Source organism: Podarcis pityusensis, assembly GCF_964106645.2.
Source record: "Podarcis pityusensis genome assembly, chromosome: 10".
Lineage (NCBI taxonomy): Eukaryota > Metazoa > Chordata > Lepidosauria > Squamata > Lacertidae > Podarcis > Podarcis pityusensis.
The window spans coordinates 50632719-50652793 of NC_138035.1; the positions used below are offsets into that span (position 1 = coordinate 50632719).

Sequence of the window (20075 nt, forward strand, 5' to 3'; positions counted from 1 at the left end):
GATTGACAAAAATACAGAATGCCTAAATAAATTAACTGTACAAGTGGCACAGAACACACAGGCAATTGGACAGTTAACGGAGGCCACAGCAGAAAATCGGAAATTGGCTGAGGATACCAGACAAAAATTAGAAAATTTAGAACAAGAGGTAAGACCACTCACCAAACAAGTTGGGGAACATCAGACCTATCTTTCTATGATAGAACTGCGAAATCGTGAGAATAATTTGAGGATTAGGTCGCTACAAGAGGCAGAAGAAGGAAATTTAGCTGAGTTTTTGACCAAAGAATTCTCCAAGTTCTGGAATTTGGAGGAAAAGGACTTTAAAATTGTGTCAGCTTTCAGACTTGGAAGATTTATAAAGAAGGAGAGGCCCAGAGACTGTTTGATAACATTGAGATCAAAGGAGGAAAGGGACAAGATTTTGGGCCTACACTACGGAAAGTCACTGGAGGTTCTGGACAGAAGAATTGAAATTTACAAAGACATTCCAAGACAACTGTTGGATCTTAGAGCCGCCTACTCTGAACTTGCCAAATTATTAAGGAGCAACGCAATTCCATTTAGGTGGGAATTCCCCCAAGGAATATCTTTTACCTTTAGAGGGAGAAAGGTTAAAATCAGAACATCGGAAGAGAGAGACAAATTTCTGTTTACACACGGAGAGGACCTTCAAAAAGGAATTGAACTACCTTCTGGGCCTGGGGCAACGCCAGTACCAACACCAGCACCTGGGGAACCTGAAGATTCTGTGAAGATACCACCCCTGGAGAAATAACCAGATTAATTCAGGATGTCTCTGCAACTGTTGAGCTGGAATATTAATGGTTGTAACATTCCGGAAAAAAGGAAGAAAATATTTCACATATTAAAAAAAGAACAATTGGACATTATTTGTCTACAGGAAACACATGTGACGAGGCTCCATAGAAAAGTGTTAATAAATAAAAGATTGGGCCAGGAATTTATATCGTCGGACAAAGTTAAGAAGAGAGGTGTGGTGATATATGCGAAAGAGAGCCTGTCACCTAAATTCTTATTTAAAGATGAACATGGAAGAATTTTGGCAATTGAGATACAACATCAAGGAGAGAAATTGTTGATATTAGGAATCTACGCACCTAATGAAGGGAAATCGGAATTTTACAAGAAGCTGCAGGAGACAATGCTGGATTATCTGGACTACAACAACATCATAATGATGGGAGATATGAATGGGGTCGTATCAACTAACATGGACAAGTCACAAAGCCAAAATGTTACAAAAGACGGCAGACTACCTAAAACTTTCTTTGAAATGACAGACAATATGGATTTGATTGACATTTGGAGGACAAAGAACCCACTAGGAAGAGAGGGAACATTCTTTTCTGAAGCCCAACTGACCTGGACAAGAATCGACCAAATATGGATATCTAGAGGCCTGGCATCCAAGGTCAGAAAAGTGGAAATCTGCCCAAAGACCTGTTCCGACCATAATGCAGTAAAAATGGACATGACACTACTACCAACCGGATCCTTTAGATGGAAGATGAATGACAACTTGTTCAGAGATCAGGAAATTACCAAGAAGGCCCAAAAAGTTTTGAAGGATTACTTTGAGATAAATATGAATACTACGGTGGAAAAAAGAATCGTCTGGGACGCAAGTAAAGCCGTAATGAGGGGATTCTTGATACAACAGAATGCAGTAAAGAAAAGAACACAAAATGAGAAAAAAGATAAAATCTTGGATAAAATAAAAGAATTAGAGAAGAAGTTAAGAGTGAATCCGAAGTCACAGCCAACTCTGAGAGAAATTAAACTTTATCAAACACAATATTCTAAACTGATAAATCAAGAAATTGAATGGAAGGTTAAACTAATGAAACAAAAAACGTTTGAGTCGGCGAATAAATGTGGAAAACTGCTAGCTTGGCAGTTGAAGAGAAGACAAAGATTAAATATGGTTACAAACTTAGAGGTTGAAGGAAAAAACATTCAGAATCCTGTGGACATTAGAAAGTGTTTCCAGAGATATTTCAAAAAATTATACACCCAAGGGCCGCAAGACGAGGTTGAGATTAAACAATTTTTGGCAAAAAATGGACTATCTAAACTGTCACAAGAAAATAGGACAATCCTGAATTCCAAAATAACACGACAGGAGATTGAACAAGCCATTCAGAACATGCAACTGGGCAAATCTCCAGGGCCAGATGGGCTGACCTCCAAGTACTATAAGACATTAAAAGACTACTTGATACAACCTTTGATGGAGGTCAGCAATGAAATTTTGGAGGGGAAGAGGGCACCGGAGTCGTGGAAGGAAGCGTTTATCACATTAATACCAAAGTCGGAAGCGGAAAAGACACAACTCAAGAACTACCGTCCCATATCCCTTCTAAATGTGGATTACAAAATATTTGCAGACATTTTGGCAAGTAGATTTAAAAAAGTTTTAAATGAAGTAATCCATAAGGACCAGGCAGGCTTTCTCCCAGGTAGACATCTGTTTGCCAATACAAGGAACATTACTGACATTTTGGAACTTTTGCAAACAGATATAAACACAAAAGCAGTTTTAATCTTTATAGATGCGGAGAAGGCCTTTGACAACATCTCCTGGAAATTTATGTTGGGAAATTTAAAAGAGATGGGAGTGGGATGGGGTTTTGAGAATGGGATTGAAGCGATATATTCAGAACAGAAAGCTAAACTGATAGTTAATAATGTGGTTACAGAAGAGTTTAAAATTGAAAAAGGAACACGACAAGGTTGCCCTATATCCCCTTTGTTATTTATTTCGGTTCTGGAAGTGCTATTGAATATGATTAGAGGGGATCGGTTGGTGGAAGGAATTCAGGTCGGACAGAAACAATATAAATTAAAAGCTTTTGCAGATGACCTGGTTTTGACCCTGCAGAAGCCAGAGCCTAGTACGAAAAGAGTATTACAACTGATTAATGACTTTGGTCGGGTGGCTGGATTTAAATTAAATAAACAGAAAACTAAGGTTTTGGGAAAAAATTTGACAGATACAGAGTCAGAACGGTTTCAGAAAGAGACGGAACTTAATGTGGTTAAAAAAGTAAAATACCTAGGGGTAAACATAACAGCAAAAAACCTAAGTCTATTTAAGGACAATTATGAAAAATGTTGGGCAGAAATTAAGAGAGACTTAGATAGTTGGTCAAAATTGAAACTTTCTTTGTTAGGCCGAATTGCTGCTATCAAGATGAATGTATTGCCAAGGATGTTATTTTTATTTCAAACACTTCAGGTTTTGGACAAGACGGAGTGCTTTCAGAAGTGGCAGAGAGATATTTCTAAGTTTGTCTGGCAGGGCAAAAAGCCCAGAATTAAGTTTAAGATATTAACTGATGCAAAACAAAGAGGGGGCTTTGCCCTGCCAGATTTAAAGTTGTATTATGAAGCCGCAGCGTTCTGCTGGCTAAAAGATTGGCTACTTCTTGAAAACACTGATGTGTTAGATTTGGAAGGGTTCAACAATGCTTTTGGATGGCATGCATACTTATGGTATGACAAGGTTAAAGCAAATAAGGCCTTTAAGAACCATATTGTCAGAAAATCACTGTTTAATGTCTGGACAAAATATAAAGACTTGCTGGAAAATAAAACCCCAAGGTGGCTTTCACCTTTGGAAGCTAAGGCCCGAAAAAGACCCAATATGGAGGCCAAATGGCCAAAATATTGGGAAATTTTAGAAAAAGATGGAGACAATTGGAAACTGCAGAGTTTGGAGAAAATGAAGGATAAAGTGCGAGATTGGTTACATTACGCTCAGATTAAAGAAGTTTTCAAAAATGACAAGAAATTAGGGTTCCAGGTGGAGAAATCGAAAATAGAAACAGAATTGTTAGAACCTAAGAGTAAGGTACTTTCAAGGATGTATAACTTGCTGTTAAAATGGAACACACAAGATGAAATGGTTAAATCGGCAATGATAAGGTGGGCGCAGGACATTGGGCATAACATTATGTTTGAGGACTGGGAAAGGTTGTGGAGTACTGGATTGAAATTTACTGCATGTAACGCTTTGAAAGAAAATGTAATGAAAATGATATATAGATGGTATATGACCCCAGTCAAACTTGCAAAAATTTACCACCTGACTGACAATAAGTGTTGGAAATGTAAAGAGTGTGAAGGAACATTCTTCCACCTCTGGTGGACTTGCCCTAAAGTGAAGGCGTTCTGGGAAATGATTTATAATGAACTGAAAAAGGTATTTAAATATACCTTCACTAAGAAACCAGAGGCCTTTCTTTTGGGCATTGTCGGCCAAGGGGTGGTAAAGAAGGACCAGACATTTTTTATGTATGCAACAGCAGCAGCAAGGATACTACTCGCAAAGCATTGGAAAGCTCAAGATCTACCCACACTGGAAGAATGGCAGATGCAACTGATAGACTACATGGAATTGGCTGAGATGACCGGCAGAATTCGTGACCTGGGAGAAGAGAGGATTGAGGAGGACTGGAAGAAATTTAAGAACTATTTACAAAAATATTGCAACTTGAGTGAATGTTAAACAGGATACTAGATCAAAATAACTGAGCACCACTAATTTAGATGATTTTAAGAAAATAAGTGAGATTGAGAAAATATAACTCTTTTTGAGAACTTGAAGATTATGAAACATAGAAGGGATATAAGAATGCAAATAAGATAATAAATTGCTGACAAAATGTTATAACGATGAAAGTGGGAGCGGGAGATGTGAGGAAGTCCAAAGAAAATGTGAAACTATGTTAAGATATATGTTACATTGTTTATTATGTTTATTCCTAGTGTAAAACCCAATAAACTTCTATAAAAAAAAAAAGGAAAACATCAAGTGAAACTTCAATAGGAGGTCAATTCATGTTGATCTGCTGGGGCACAGCTAGCTATGTCAGTATCCCTGGGAATCACAATGTAACAGGAAGCTGGCAAGCCACTCCTGCAAGGAGTGTGTTATTCTGATATCTTTTAATAAACTTGTGGTCTATTAAAACCTACCAATTGATACCTGTTCATTTATTCCTTTTCCCATGCAAGGGTGTTTGTGTTTATTTGTTTGTGTGTGTGTTACAGTTAAACTCATTTTACCAAAACTAAGCCATTTAAAATGGGTACTCTAGTTAGCAAAACATCTCTGGGAAAGAAGGGATCATCTGCTTCAAAGCTCGGCACAAATGATAAATCAATTGTCTCATTGGAGGAGCAATTCACCAAGTCAGAATAATGAATGAGCCCTTGTATCATTGTGTTCCTAGTGGAGACATTATGCCAAATGATATGATTACTCCATCTGAACCATTTATAAAAAGTCAATCACAGTGCGGATCATATATTTTACACAGTTTATTTTGACATCCACCTATTTTTTATTCTTTGACACAAAGGTCTGAGCTATAACCTTTCTGTCATGTCTGCAGAATGAACGTTGCTAACTGAAGTTGTTGTGTTCCCTGCATTATGCCATTTGTATTAGGAAACACCATGGGGAATAAAGCTCAGAAATTGCCGCTTTCAAAAACTGACAATAAAACATGACTTTTTAACCTCTTAACTTTCTTTTTTGAACTCGGAAATGGATTGATAAAAAAATGTAGCAAATAAAACAAACACGTCTAATTCCAGTCATGGTGGGCAGCTTTTACAACTGAATAAACAACGAGATGATCTGGAACTTCCCTGCTTCTGTGGATAGGCATAGCTGTAATGCTTCTTTTTATGTTTATTTATTTAGTCACTAGGTATCAACTCAAGTATGCAAACATTATGCATATGGGGCGTTCTATGGGCCATCAGCTCTCACACACTAGAAGATGGAAGACATAGCCTCCAACATTCTCCAATGAAAATAGTGATGTCCTATTCCATAACACCACCATCAACAACAATTTTATTATTCATACCCCACCCATCGGACTAAGTTGCCTCAGCTTCTCTGAGCGGCTTCCAACATATATATATAAAAACATAATAAAACATTCAGAAAACATCCCTATATAGGCCTGCCTTCATATTTCTTCTGAAGGTTGTATAGCTAGTTATCTCATTGGCTCGGGGCTTGCATAACCCCATGCCCGTCGACATTTATCTGATGAAAATAGGGATGTCCTAAGGAAAAGTGGGGACGCGGGTGGTGCTGTGGGTTAAACCACAGAGCCTAGGACTTGCTGATCAGAAGGTTGGCGGTTCCAATCCCTCCGACGGGGTGAGCTCCCGTTGCTCGGTCTCCGCTCCTGCCAACCTAGCAGTTTGAAAGCACGTCAAAGTGCAAGTAGATAAATAGGTATCACTCTGGTAGGAAGGTAAACAGCATTTCCGTGCGCTGCTCTGGATTGCCAGAAGCGGCTTAGTCATGCTGGCCACATGACCCGGAAGCTGTACGCCAGCTCCCTTGGCCAATAAAGTGAGATGAGTGAAGCAACCCCAGAGTCGGCCACGACTGGACCTAATAGTCAGGGGTCCCTTTACCTTTACCTTTTTATCCACAATTGGGGCCTCTGCAGGTGAAGGGCAGCAGCTTTATCACTGCAGAGAAAGGTGAGGCAGGGCAAAAACATGAAGCACAGTCTCCTATACAGTCATACCTCGGGTTGCGAACGTGATCCGTGCGGGAGGCACGTTCGCAACCCGCAGCACCGCGTCTGCACACACGCGTGATGCGATTTGGCGCTTCTGCGTGTGATGTCATTTTATTCTTCTGCACATGCGCGAGTGTTGAAACCCAGTGTTGTTAGGCTGCAGGTCTCATTATCCCTGGCCACTGCTCATGCTGGCTGGGACTGATGGAGTTGGAATCCAGCTTGGGGTCTTAGGTTCCCTACCTTGTCTTTCCTCTAATATAAAAGCAGTCAGGGTTTCTACTTCCTCAAACAAGCAACTTGGTTGCTACTCCCACAGAAGGCAACGCTAAAACTCCTCCTGCTTACAGCGACCAATATCAGCCATCAGAACAGAAGTTAATTTTGTGGGAGCGATACATTAGCTATTCTTTATGCCTCCCCTTTTTATCTAATTAGGCTTCAGTGGAGTTCAGTCTCCAACTGTAATTATATATAGTTTTCAGTCTACGTTTCTCAAGACACTGTTACACCCGCACCACACACACACACACACACACACACACACACACACAAAATTAAATCTGCCTCGTACTTGACAGCACCTGAGGTCAAAGTTTTCCAACGGATGTGACAGATAGAAATCTGCTCCAAAAATACATTTAATTGAATTTTACTCATCTAATCAGAAAAGGTATTTGTGGTATTACTTGTATATAGGCTAAGGGAGGAATTGCACTGCTTAGAAACATTCTGCCACTGCAAGTATATCTGCCTGCCTGATGGAATGATCTATCCTATCCGTTCCCCATATGCTGTTCTGGGGGTTTTCCTGACCACATGGGCCAATTTTGGGATGTAGGGGGACATGCAGAGAGACCAGGAACTTTTGACTTCTCTCTTTGGACTATTTTTGCTCCAGCTGGTCATAACAAGAACTCTACAGCTAACAACGAATGCCCGAGTTTGCCTTTTTCCTTTTCCTTCCCAATCCTCTTTCCTTTTGTGCCATGTCAAATCCAAGGGCAGAGACTGACTCATTATAGAGACCTTTATTCCAGTCTGTTCATCAGAAGAGCAGCGTAGCAGCGGAAGAGATGTAAAATGCTGTGCACAAACCCATAAATAAGATATAAGCAGCACAAGCAAATTGAACTTTGAGAACAGATTAATTTTGCGAGGATAAATTTATGTACAGAACGAGGAAGGCAAAGCCTGTTTTCTCTCTCTAGTGTCATTACAGATCATTTCAAGGTGTTTTTGTTCTAATACTATGCAAACTTAAAACGTGATCATGCCTTTCAGAAGCCATAGAGGCTGGATCAATTCTGTAGTATCTTCAACAATAAGTAAGTGATTGTGTGTGTTGACATTACCGCAAGGAGACATCTCTTGTCCATTTGCACCTTAGAATCATAGAATTGTTGAGTTGGAAGGGACTCCAGGTGTTATCTAGTTCAACCCCCTGCAATGCAGGTAATCTAAACATGTGGTCTCCATCCAGTTTGAAACCATACCAGACCTTGCTTAGCTTTGCAAATGTGCTAGCAGAAGATAAAATACTGCCACAGCTCCTGTGGCTTTATAAGACAAATGTTGTTTGGCATGCTTACTTAGCTAAGATTAATCCATTACCACGCAAGCCAAATTCCATAATACAATTGTAACACAATCCAGTGAGAACGCAGTAATAGCTAAGGTGGAAACTTTACAAACATGTTTTGATTCTGACCAGTGGGATGCCAGAAGCCTGGCTTGCATTAAAACTGTTATTGTTCATGTTTATTATTTTAAAACAAGTTGAAAATGCATTCTATTTTTTAAAAAATTCAAATGTACAGTTTTGGAAGAGCTTAAGCATTCTTGGGAAGGAACTGTGACATTCAATTGCTATGTAAACAAAGTGGGCAAAAAAACAAATTTAAAAAATCCCTACCTCTGTATGGTGAAGAGAAGCAAAATTACCCATTAATGGCCACAATAAAGTATTATTATAACAGATGCTAATATACCTAACATAGTCATTATTGCAAGGCACCTAGTGATTAAGCATGCATATCCCCTTTGTTATGCAAAAATGGCAACAGCTTTACAGTACATTGCAGGCGCTCAAAGGCAATAAAAATAAGTGTGCCTTTCAACTAAGGTACTCTCCAGTAGCCATCAAACTTCCTGAGGAAGCACAAACAACTGCCATTTAATCGGCTATGCAGAAAAGAAGCAATCAGACACACAACATTACTCATATTTTATCCTGCTGTTTCTGTATATGCTAGTGCTAACAGCAAACAATTTCTTTACTCTGGTGTGCACTGTGCATGCAGTTGCTAATATGCATCAGTGTGCCCAAGGAGGATTATGTCTGTGAGGTCCCATGGTCCCTGAGACAAGCCTGAAAGGTGCATTTCAAACAAGAGCTTAACCTGTAATTATTTTAAGGTAGCGTTCAGAGAATGGGAATCAATGGAGTAACAGGGCAGTTTGGAAGATGAATGTAACAGTGTGACTTGAGCTAGACAAAGAGAAGCGAATGCTTACAATCCACTTTTTGAACCCCAACGTACGTCATTCAGGCCTCCTGCAAAATTGTGCTCTTTTAGACTGCGGGTGGCGAATTACATATTTGAATGTTGAAATTTCATTGTGCCAGAAAATGAGCATATCAGGAAGATAGGGAAGCTAAAACCCTTTCAGTGACATGCACTTTTCTGTAGGGAATTTTTTTAATAGAAAGGAGAGCGTTCAAACCAATAAACATGATTTTATATGCATTCTGTAGTGGTCCAGATTCAAGAGGTTTGGGTGGATGGAGGATGGAGGATGTATTTTGCTTGGCTGGAATGTAACCTTTCGCACAAAGCTAGGAGTAACATCCATTTCTCTGCCTGTTTTTGGCTCTGTCCCCCCTCATCCTGGTGGTCTGTGGCCCCTGGAACTGCAGCCTTCAAGCTGAAAAATGTTCTCCACCCCTGAATTAGATAACAAAGGGGAGACGCAGAAATCTTAGTACCTGCAGTTTGCTTCCTAAAAAGGTAACACTAACCTTTATAGCTGTTAAAGCATAACAAATTCTAGTATATATTCACGGGCAAATTAAGACATTTCTGAGCATTGGTTCTTGAGAATGAAACTCTTGACAACCAATCCACCTACTGTCATTGTAATACAGGCAACAATGAGGAAGCACGAAGCACGGAAGGCACATCTTAGAACAATGGAGTCAATCAGAGAAAAATTACAGCAGATGGATATTCTCTGCAGAGGCCAATCACTGTACCAGAATAGCTGCGAGAAAACATGGAGGGGAAGACAGAAAGCAAGCAATTTTTGCCATTTCAAGCTTTCTATTATTTCGACACAGTTGCATTTTCAACCTTGAAATATCCATCCCCTCCCGAGCGGCAAATAATGTGACTGTGTGACAATGACTGGTGGGAATGCTTCATTAAAGCATTCATTAATGCTTTAATGAAAAGCATTAAATAGCCATGACTGCTGACCAATGGCCAGAAGGAGAGAACCCCCTCTCCCCTCCTTGGGGAGAGCACTCCACAAATGAGGAGCCATCGCTGAAAAGGCTCGTTCTCATGTCCCCCCCCTCCTGACATCTCATGGAGGAGGCACACAAAGAACATCTTCAGATGATGATTCCAGGGTCTGAGTCGGTTCCTATAATGACCGGGTCCACCATTTGATGTTTGCCCACATGCTTGTTATCTCATCTTTCAAAGCTATTATGCTTCACTAGCTGTTAAGTCCCCATCACTCTTCATAAAGCTGTACTGTGAGCCACAGATTCAACTATGTTCTGAAAACAACATGGCTGCTAACCTTCATTACAGTGATGCTGGATCCCAACAAAAATGTAAGTAGCTGCCATTTCAATGCATTCTCTTGTTTGCTATTTCAGTGCACGCGAGTATGTGGGTATAGCAAGAGTGGTAAAGCTGTAGGCCTCCAGATGTTATTGAACTACAACTTCTCCCTGACCATTGGCCATACTAGCAAGGGCTGATGGAAGTTGGAGTCCAGCTGGAGGTCCACAGGGTAGTCACCCTAGGAGTTTTGGGATGTAACTTTAGAGACCACATGCTTCATACTGATGGTGCAGAAAGCCAAAACTGCCTTGGCAAAACAACAGAGGCAACAGAGGCAGCAGTTCCAGGGACAGGTTCAGATCTGTTTCAGAAGTTGTGAGTTGAGTTTGGAGAATGTTGACCTGATGCTTGGGAGATGCATGGGCTATGAGCAAGGTATACCTGCTTAAACCCTCCCCCCCCCCCCCAGCATGAAACAGATGCTTTGGATAGCAGATTCAAGAGATGGCATTGTTTTTCTGTCTCCTCTGTGTGCCCCCTTTGTAAAATGAGCTCCAATCTAAAGCAGAAGGGCATCGCTTTCACTTTTTGTTGCAGGTCTGGCAATGTCCAAACTTGAAAATATTCCGAGCCCTTGAATTTAATGTGCTTCTTCTGGCGCAATTGTTCCGAGGGCTTAAGCAATAATGAATTATTTCTCTACAAGATAACTTCAGTTATACCTCTAACTGATCTGCTATTACAGTAAGGTCAGACATGTCACAGTGCCTGATTAATGGAATGGACTTACTGAAACTGTTCAGAGTTAAGATCCCAATTACAATACAGGTCATAAATCCCTGTATTTCTCTCAGTCCAGAATCCCACTTACTTCTAATGTGTGCTTGAAATGATCTAACTTTAGATTGTTCTCTGTTTCACAGAAATGTTGCTGCAGATGTTAGAAACGGAACAGAAACTAATATTTTCCCCCATGGCATTACAATTACTTTCATTACCGATATTGTTACCTTTACCAATAAACCATCAATACATGCTTAGCAGGAAAGTGTGATCTGATGGACACATCCCAATTTGAAGAAAACTGTTTTCAAGATACTTTAGCCCAATTTTGCTACACTTAAGTTACAAGTAAACGTCAGTGTTACTGGAAAGAGAGCTACACATCAATTCTTTGTTGTATTCTCAGAATGATGAAGGAAGCAAAGATGGAAGTGTAAGGTGCACATGGACTTGACAGATGCCATCAATCATGTGAAACCTTGATAGGAAGGTCAAGGTACATATGAAAGCAAGTGGGGAAGTGAAAAGGCCTAGGAAACACAAATCTGATTGATATGAGGTCAACAATTAACCTTGATTCCCTCTACCAAATTAATTAAATCCAGATGGGAAAAGTCTGATAAATTTGATGAGGTGGGTCAGATAGACTAATGCGTGTCAGGATAGGTCAAAGAGAATGTCAGCCTTGGAGGTAGTCAAAGAAATAAATTTTGAAGCAGTGAATGGAAGGCTGAGTGTATCAGCCCACAAGGGTATCTCATAAAGAAGGCGCTGAGGGTTTCATTGATTTGTTGTTGTGCTCATTATTACTGGGCATCCATATCTGTGCCCTGTTTTCTGAAGAAGTTACACAGAACGCCATCTGACATAAAAAAAAAAGGTTATCAAGCACCTAGGCTTGCCAAAGCCTCAGGGTCAAACTACACATGACACTAGATGCATCATTAAAAACTATGGGTTGTATGCAATGTTAGTGTTGAAATTGCCATGCCAAAGTTACCCCTGCTCATTAATTTCAGTGGTTCTACTCTGAATATAACTAACATTGGATAAATAGCATTGGATGCAACCCTGTGACACGGGTGTTTTTATTGAATAAAAGGCACAAGAGCAGGGAGGAGTTCTTTTGGGACCATCCTGCACATCTGCCTTGTATGTCTCCTGTTTTCTGTTGACAGTTGTGACCAATGCTATTTTTCTAGAAAAAGAGGTGCCAGAACTCACCATGAACGCCTTCCTTGTTCTATTATTATTATTATTATTATTATTATTATTATTATTAATAATACCCCACCCATCTGGCTGGGTTTCCCCAGCCACTCTGGGCGGCTTTCAACAGAGCATTAAAAACAGAATAAAACTTCGAACATTAAAAACTTCCCTAAACAGGGCTGCTTCAGATGTCTTCTAAAAGTCAGATACAGTCACACCTCGGGTTACAGATGCTTTGGGTTGTGTGATTTTGGGTTGCGCACCCTGCTGAACCCAGAAGTACCGGAATGGTTACTTCCAGGTTTCGGCGCTTGCACACGCGCAGAAGCACCGAATCGCAACCCACGTGTGTGCAGACGCGTGGGTTGCAGGTTGCGAACGCTGCGGGTTGCAAACGTGCCTCCCACACAGATCACATTTGCAACCCAAGTGTCCACTGTGGTTGTTTATTTCTTCGACATCTGGTGGGAGGGCATTCCACAAGGCGGGCACCACTACTGAGAAGGCCCTCTGCCTGGTTCCCTGTAACTTCGCTTCTCACAGGGAGGCAGCCACCAGAAGGCCCTTGGCGCTGGACCTCAGTGTCCAGGCAGAACAATGAGGGTGGAGACGCTCCTTCAGGTATACAGGTATACCTCACATGAGAGGTGCCGAAGCTGAGTTCTGGTGAGTTCCAGCTGAAAAAAAATCCATGGTTGTGACCACTTTCACTCTCTTTTGCATCCAAACTCCAAAGGACAATTTCTCATCATCATCATCAACAACAAAAACAACGTACAATCCATCTGTTTCAAGTAAATATGTGCCCCAGACCACAGCTGAAATTTCTATCGGCCGTTCATTTAGATTTCTTAGCTCTGTTGTCCCAGTTGTTCCAGTTCTGACTCTCTATGGCTTCTGCCCAAACACAAATTCCAGAAGTTTATTTGCCGCTACATCAATTTGCATCAGGCAGAATTGATGCAGTATTGCCTACATATTGGTAAAGCTGTTTTCTCTCCCACCCCCCTCTCGGAGTGTATAGTGGCACATTTGGAACACAGTATATTTGCACTCCCCTTCATGGATCACTGCCTTGCCGTGGCGAAGGGGCTTGAATAACTCAGAGAAGCTGTGAGCTATGCCGTGCAGGGCCACCCAAGATGGACAGGTCATAGTGGAGAGTTTTGACCAAACGTGATCCACCTGGAGCAGGAACCGGCAAGCCACTCCAGTATCCCTGCCAAGAAAACTCCATGGACAAAGACAACAGGCATATAAAAGTTATGACGCTGGAAGATGAGCCCCTCAGGTTGGAAGGCGTCCAACATGCTACTGAGGAAGAGCGGAGGACAAGTACAAGTAGATTCAGAGCTGATGAAGCGGCTGGGCCAAAGCCGAAAGGACGCTCAGTTGCGGATATGCCTGGAAGCGAAAGGAAAGTCCAATGCTGTAAAGAAAAATACTGCATAGGAACCTGGAATGTAAGAACCATGAACCTTGGTAAGTTGGATGTGGTCAAAAATGAGATGGCAAGAATAAATATTGACATCCTGGGCATCAGTGAACTAAAATGGACGGGAATGGGCGAATTCAGTTCGGATGACCATCACATCTACTACTGTGGGCAAGAATCCCGTAAAAGAAATGGAGTGGCCCTCATAGTCAACAAAAGCTGTACTGGGATGCAATCTCAAAAATGATAGAATGATCTCGATACGAATTCAAGGCAGACCTTTTAACATCACAGTAATCCAAGTTTATGCACCAACCACTGGTGCTGAAGAAACTGAAATTGACCAATTCTATGAAGACTTACAACACCTTATAGAAATGACACCAAAGAAGGATGTTCTTCTCATTATAGGGGATTGGAATGCTAAAGTAGGGAGTCAAGAGATAAAAGGAACAACTGGCAAGTTTGGCCTTGGAGTTCAAAACGAAGCAGGGCAAAGGCTAATAGAGTTCTGCCAAGAGAACAAGCCGGTCATCACAAACACTCTTTTCCAACAACACAAGAGACGACTCTACACATGGACATCACCAGATGGGCAGCATCGAAATCAAATTGATTATATTCTCTGCAGCCAAAGATGGAGAAGCTCTATACAGTCAGCAAAAACAAGACCTGGAGCTGACTGTGGCTTAGATCATCAGCTTCTTATAGCAAAATTCAGGCTTAAACTGGAGAAAGTAGGAAAAACCACTGGGCCAGTAAGATACAATCTAAGTCAAGTCCCTTATGAATACACAGTGGAAGTGAGGAACAGGTTTAAGGATTTAGATTTGGTGGACAGAGTGCCTGAAGAACTATGGATGGAGGCTCGTAACATTATACAAGAGGCAGCAACTAAAACCATCCCAATGAAAAGGAAATGCAAGAAAGCAAAGTGGCTGTCCAACGAGGCCTTACAAATAGCGGGGGAGAGAAGGCAAGCAAAATGCGAGGGAGATAGTGAAAGATACAGGAAATTGAATGCAGAGTTCCAAAAAATAGCAAGGAGAGACAAGAAGGCCTTCTTAAACGAGCAATGCAAAGAAATAGAGGAAAACAATAGAATGGGAAAAACCAGAGATCTGTTCAAGAAAATTGGAGATATGAAAGGAACATTTTGTACAAAGATTTCCATAATGAAAGACAAAAGTGGAAAGGACCTAACAGAAGCAGAAGACATCAAGAAGAGGTGGCAAGAATACACAGAGGAACTATACCAGAAAGAAATGGATGTCTCGTATACCCCAGGTAGTGTGGTTGCTGACCTTGAGCCAGACATCCTGGAGAGTGAAGTCAAATGGGCCTTAGAAAGCAATGCTAATAACAAGGCCAGTGGAAGTGATGATATTCCAGCTGAACTATTTAAAATTTTAAAAGATGATGCTGTTAAGGTGCTACACTCAATATGCCAGCAAATTTGGAAAACTCAGCAGAGGCCAGAGGATTGGAGAAGATCCGTCTATATCCCAATCCCAAAGAAGGGAAGTGCCAAAGAATGCTCCAACTACCGCACAATTGCACTCATTTCACACGCTAGCAAGGTTATGCTTAAAATTCTACAAGGCAGGCTTAAGCAGTATGTGGACCGAGAACTCCCAGAAGTGCAAGCTGGATTTAGAAGAGGCAGAGGAACCAGGGACCAAATTGCAAACATGCGCTGGATTATGGAGAAAGCTAGAGAGTTCCAGAAAGACATCTACTTCTGCTTCATTGACTATGCAAAAGCCTTTGACTGTGTCGACCACAGCAAACTATGGCAAGTTCTTAAAGAAATGGGAGTGCCTGATCACCTCATCTGTCTCCTGAGAAATCTCTATGTGGGACAAGAAGCTACAGTTAGAACTGGATATGGAACAACTGATTGGTTCAAAATTGGGAAAGGAGTACGGCAAGGCTGTATATTGTCCCCCTGCTTATTTAACTTATATGCAGAATTCATCATGCGAAAGGCTGGGCTGGATGAATCCCAAGCTGGAATTAAGATTGCCGGAAGAAATATCAACAACCTCAGATATGCAGATGACACAACCTTGATGGCAGAAAGTGAGGAGGAATTAAAGAACCTTTTAATGAGGGTGAAAGAGGAGAGTGCAAAATATGGTCTGAAGCTCAACATCAAAAAAACGAAGATCATGGCCACTGGTCCCATCACCTCCTGGCAAATAGAAGGGGAAGAAATGGAGGCAGTGAGAGATTTTACTTTCTTGGGCTCCATGATCACTGCAGATGGTGACAGCAGTCACAAAATTAAAAGACGCCTGCTCCTTGGGAGAAAGGCAATGGCAAACCTAGACAGCATCTTAAAAAGCAGAGACATCACCTTACCAACAAAGGTCCGTATAGTTAAAGCTATGGTCTTCCCAGTAGTGATGTATGGAAGTGAGAGCTGGACCACAAAGAAGGCTGATCACTGAAGAATTTATGCTTTTGAGTTATGGTGCTGGAGGAGACTCTTGAGAGTCCCATGGACTGCAAGAAGATCAAACCTATCCATTCTTAAGGAAATCAGCCCTGAGTGCTCACTGGAAGGACAGATCGTGAAGCTGAGGCTCCAATACTTTGGCCACCTCATGAGAAGAGAAGACTCCCTGGAAAAGACCCTGATGTTGGGAAAGATGGAGGGCACAAGAAGAAGGGGATGACAGAGGACGAGATGGTTGGACAGTGTTCTCGAAGCTACAAACATGAGTCTGACCAAATTGCGGGAGGCAGTGGAAGACAGGAGTGCCTGGCGTGCTCTGGTCCATGGGGTCACGAAGAGTCGGACACGACTAAACGACTAAACAACAACAACAACATATTTGCACTTAAATTGGCTCCATCAGCTTGAGGCCAATAATTCTTGTAAAGTGAGATGAGCAAACAGCAGTTAAAAATAAAAGTGCAGCTACAAAAATCTGTTACGCCTTCTTCGCAAACTGTACATACATTTGTTTAGCATCATGAGAAGTACTTCACTGTCTGGTGTGGCCCCATGGCACAGAGGAAAGTATGAGAATATCACAACTATACAGGAGGGTGCTGACGAATTTGGAAAGATTCATACAGTTGAACCCTCATGTGGATGCAATATTCACATTCACTGCCTGGTGAAGTGATATTGCACAAGTGCAAAACAGGTCCTATACGTGTGTATATGCTGGGGGCTCGGTATCATCCTGGCCTCCAAAACCTCACCCCCCAACTTTGGGTCCATTGCCTTGCATGATGAGCTATGATGCATTTCAAAAATGTTGCTGCGATGGCGACTGCCACAGTTGCATTGCATTGAGTTAAAAAGGGACATGAATATTGGGCTGAAATAAACACCAAATCCTAACCATTTCAGCAGGGATTCAATATAACAATCCCCCCCCCCCCCAATGCTGAGAATGACTTTTGTACACTAGGGGTTGGATTCAAACTTAGTCATCCTTAGAGTAGACCCACTGACTTAAATCTGGATCCAATTCTAGATGATTGGTAGTTACAGTTGAGTGAAAATGGCCTCCCAGAATTCCCCATGCTATTTTGGGCAGTGAAATTGGGTTGAGGACAATTCGCCAAACATTATCCAGGGGAGAACTGAAATTGTCCAATAGTTTAGGAACAGCTTAACAAAGGAAATTTTCTATATATATATATATTTTTAGAGGATATGGCTCACTTTAATGTTGAATTAAACTCTGGGTGACAGCCAACACTTATTGCCAAGGAAACCCACTGAAATCAATTGACTTAAATAATTTGATTCTGTTACTTAATTGCCTTAAGTGACTGTATTCTGAGGGTGGCTAATGCTGGATATCACCCTCTATGATTATTAGTTCATGTTGGCGGATTAAGGAAGCAGAGGACTGAGAGGAATAGGGACCAAGCTCATGGCTTCCATTAGTAATATTAAACTAATATTAAGCAATATTAAGACTGGATCCACAGCTTCATTCAGGAGTTCAAAAATATTGCTTTAAAAAAAAAAAAAAAAAACCTGTTCGGAAATTATTTACTGAGAAACTGTGGCTCAGTCCTGTTCTGTTTCTATTACTAAAGTTAGTTGCAGATAAAGTAGTAACAATTTGGAGGAAATCACAGGAAATGGTGTGCAGCAAGAGTAGCCAATACGGTGCCCTCCAGATGTTGGACTACAACTCCCATCAGCCCTGGCGGGATGCTGATTATTCAGGGATGATGGGAGTTGTAGTCCATATGATAGCCACCACATTGGCTTCTCCTGTTATATAAGATTAAATAATCCACAAGTGGAAAGTAACGTTCTCAGTACAACTGAACCAAATTTATATGAGCATTTAGGGCACTTCTGGTTGGTCCCTCGTTTGGTTAGAAGGCCTTTACTGCAATTATTATTATTTCAACCTGTAATTTAATACCAGCCTGAGTCGGCCTAACTTTATTGCAATGGCAATTTGCAGGTAGCGGAGCCACCTTGTAAATAAGATGAGTCACCTCCGTTGTGTGCATCCTGGATAAATATCTTTAAATAAATAACAGCTCTGCTGTGCAAACATCATTCAAAAATGCAATTAAACTTAAGACTTACTCTGCACAGTAAAATATATATATGTGAAGGAGCACTGAAGCCAAGGATTTTCAAATGAAGTTTCCCTCTTAGCTCGATACCCTCAAGGTCATATTGTGGTGACTTCATTTTTCATAGTCAAAGGAATGATTTAGTAATAATGGTGGCAGCATCCTGTGCCTTCAGTATAATGATATTCAGTGTTGCATAGGATAATGTAGGGGCTATTCGTATTCATGTTTCTCATTGCGGCCACACAAAGTGGATCCATTTGTTAGAAGCTCTCTTGCATCTTATTAAACACAATGTGAAGAGTGGGTTGGGGAAGCAAAACAAAAGTGGAAGGAAAACTGCATCACGTTGTAAAAGAGATGGTCACACTTTCATAGTTTCCCCCATTAAACCAAAGTTCAGAGGCATACTATTAAGCCAGGTTTCTGCCTACTGGAACCAACCATTACATCACATATTGCTTTGGCATTCTCAGTAGAACTGCACTGAAGGATAGAAGCACAGGATGGTTGGGAGAAAAAAGGCCAGCAAGACCAACTCAGTCTTTGCCCTACAGATGTCTTGGACCAGCCAGCAGGTGCTGGGAGTTGTAGTTCAAAACATTTGAAGGGAAACCACATTGGCAAGGGCTGGTCTAACCGGTGGTGTACTGGGAGCACAGAGCTGGGCTCCATTGAACATGGCTTCTCCATATGAACTAGGAAGTGACATCTCCAAACAACTCTTTTCTTATCTCTATGACTGCGATCTCTTGGGTGATGTGGAGACTGCTGGGCAGTTGAATGCGCATGAGTACTCTATCCATCTCCCTCCCTCTCAACCTCCTCCACATGGTCCTGGGCACTGGCAAAACACGCTATGCCACTGGGTCTAACCCTCTGAACCATCCACACAGCTGCCACCTACAGAACAACCTACTCAGTCCAGACCACAAATGGTGAGTAGAACGAGATTGGAGATGGCTTAGACATATTCCGCTATGAAGAAACACAAGGAAGAAACAGTTTTCCTGGCTACAAGAACCCAAGGTTAATGAGAGAAGATCTTATGGCTGACACTTGTTCTGAGACACTGCCAGCAGCAGCTGCCACACCCACACTGTACTAAGGTCCCTATGCCTTGCCCCTTCTCCCCTTGGCAGCAATGCTCACCATCAGGAAGCCAAGTGACCAACACAACCCGGCCTTCACCAACCCACCAATCTCTGCCAACCACATTGACTCTAAGGCCACCATGATTAGAAGCTAAGTGGTAGAAACACTGTGGGCCTCCTCATGTGATTGACTCCATCCCCCACAAACACCAATCAGAATGGCCAATGATCAGGGATGGTGGGAGATGTTGTCCAACAACATCTTGAGGGCACTACATTGGCAAAGGTAAAGGGACCCCTGATTATTAGGTCCAGTCGCGGACAACTCTGGGGTTGCGGTGCTTATCTCGCTTTATTGGTTGAGGGAGCCGGTGTACAGCTTCCGGGTCATGTGGCCAGCACGACTAAGCCGCTTCTGGCGAACCAGAGCAGCACACGGAAACACCGTTTACCTTCCCGCCGGAGCGGTACCTATTTATCTACTTGCACTTTGATGTGCTTTCGAACTGCTAGGTTGGCAGGAGCTGGGACAGAGCAATGGGAGCTCACCCCATCATGGGGATTCGAACCGCCGACCTTCTGATCGGCAAGTCCTAGGCTCTGTGGT

General features: G+C 41.8%; 1 protein-coding gene across 3 annotated transcripts in view; it reads right to left on the minus strand.

Annotated features, from left to right (window-relative positions):
• Positions 1–20075, minus strand: part of TMEM117 (transmembrane protein 117) — a 244250-nt gene that overhangs the window by 36589 nt on the left and 187586 nt on the right. The window lies entirely within an intron of this gene.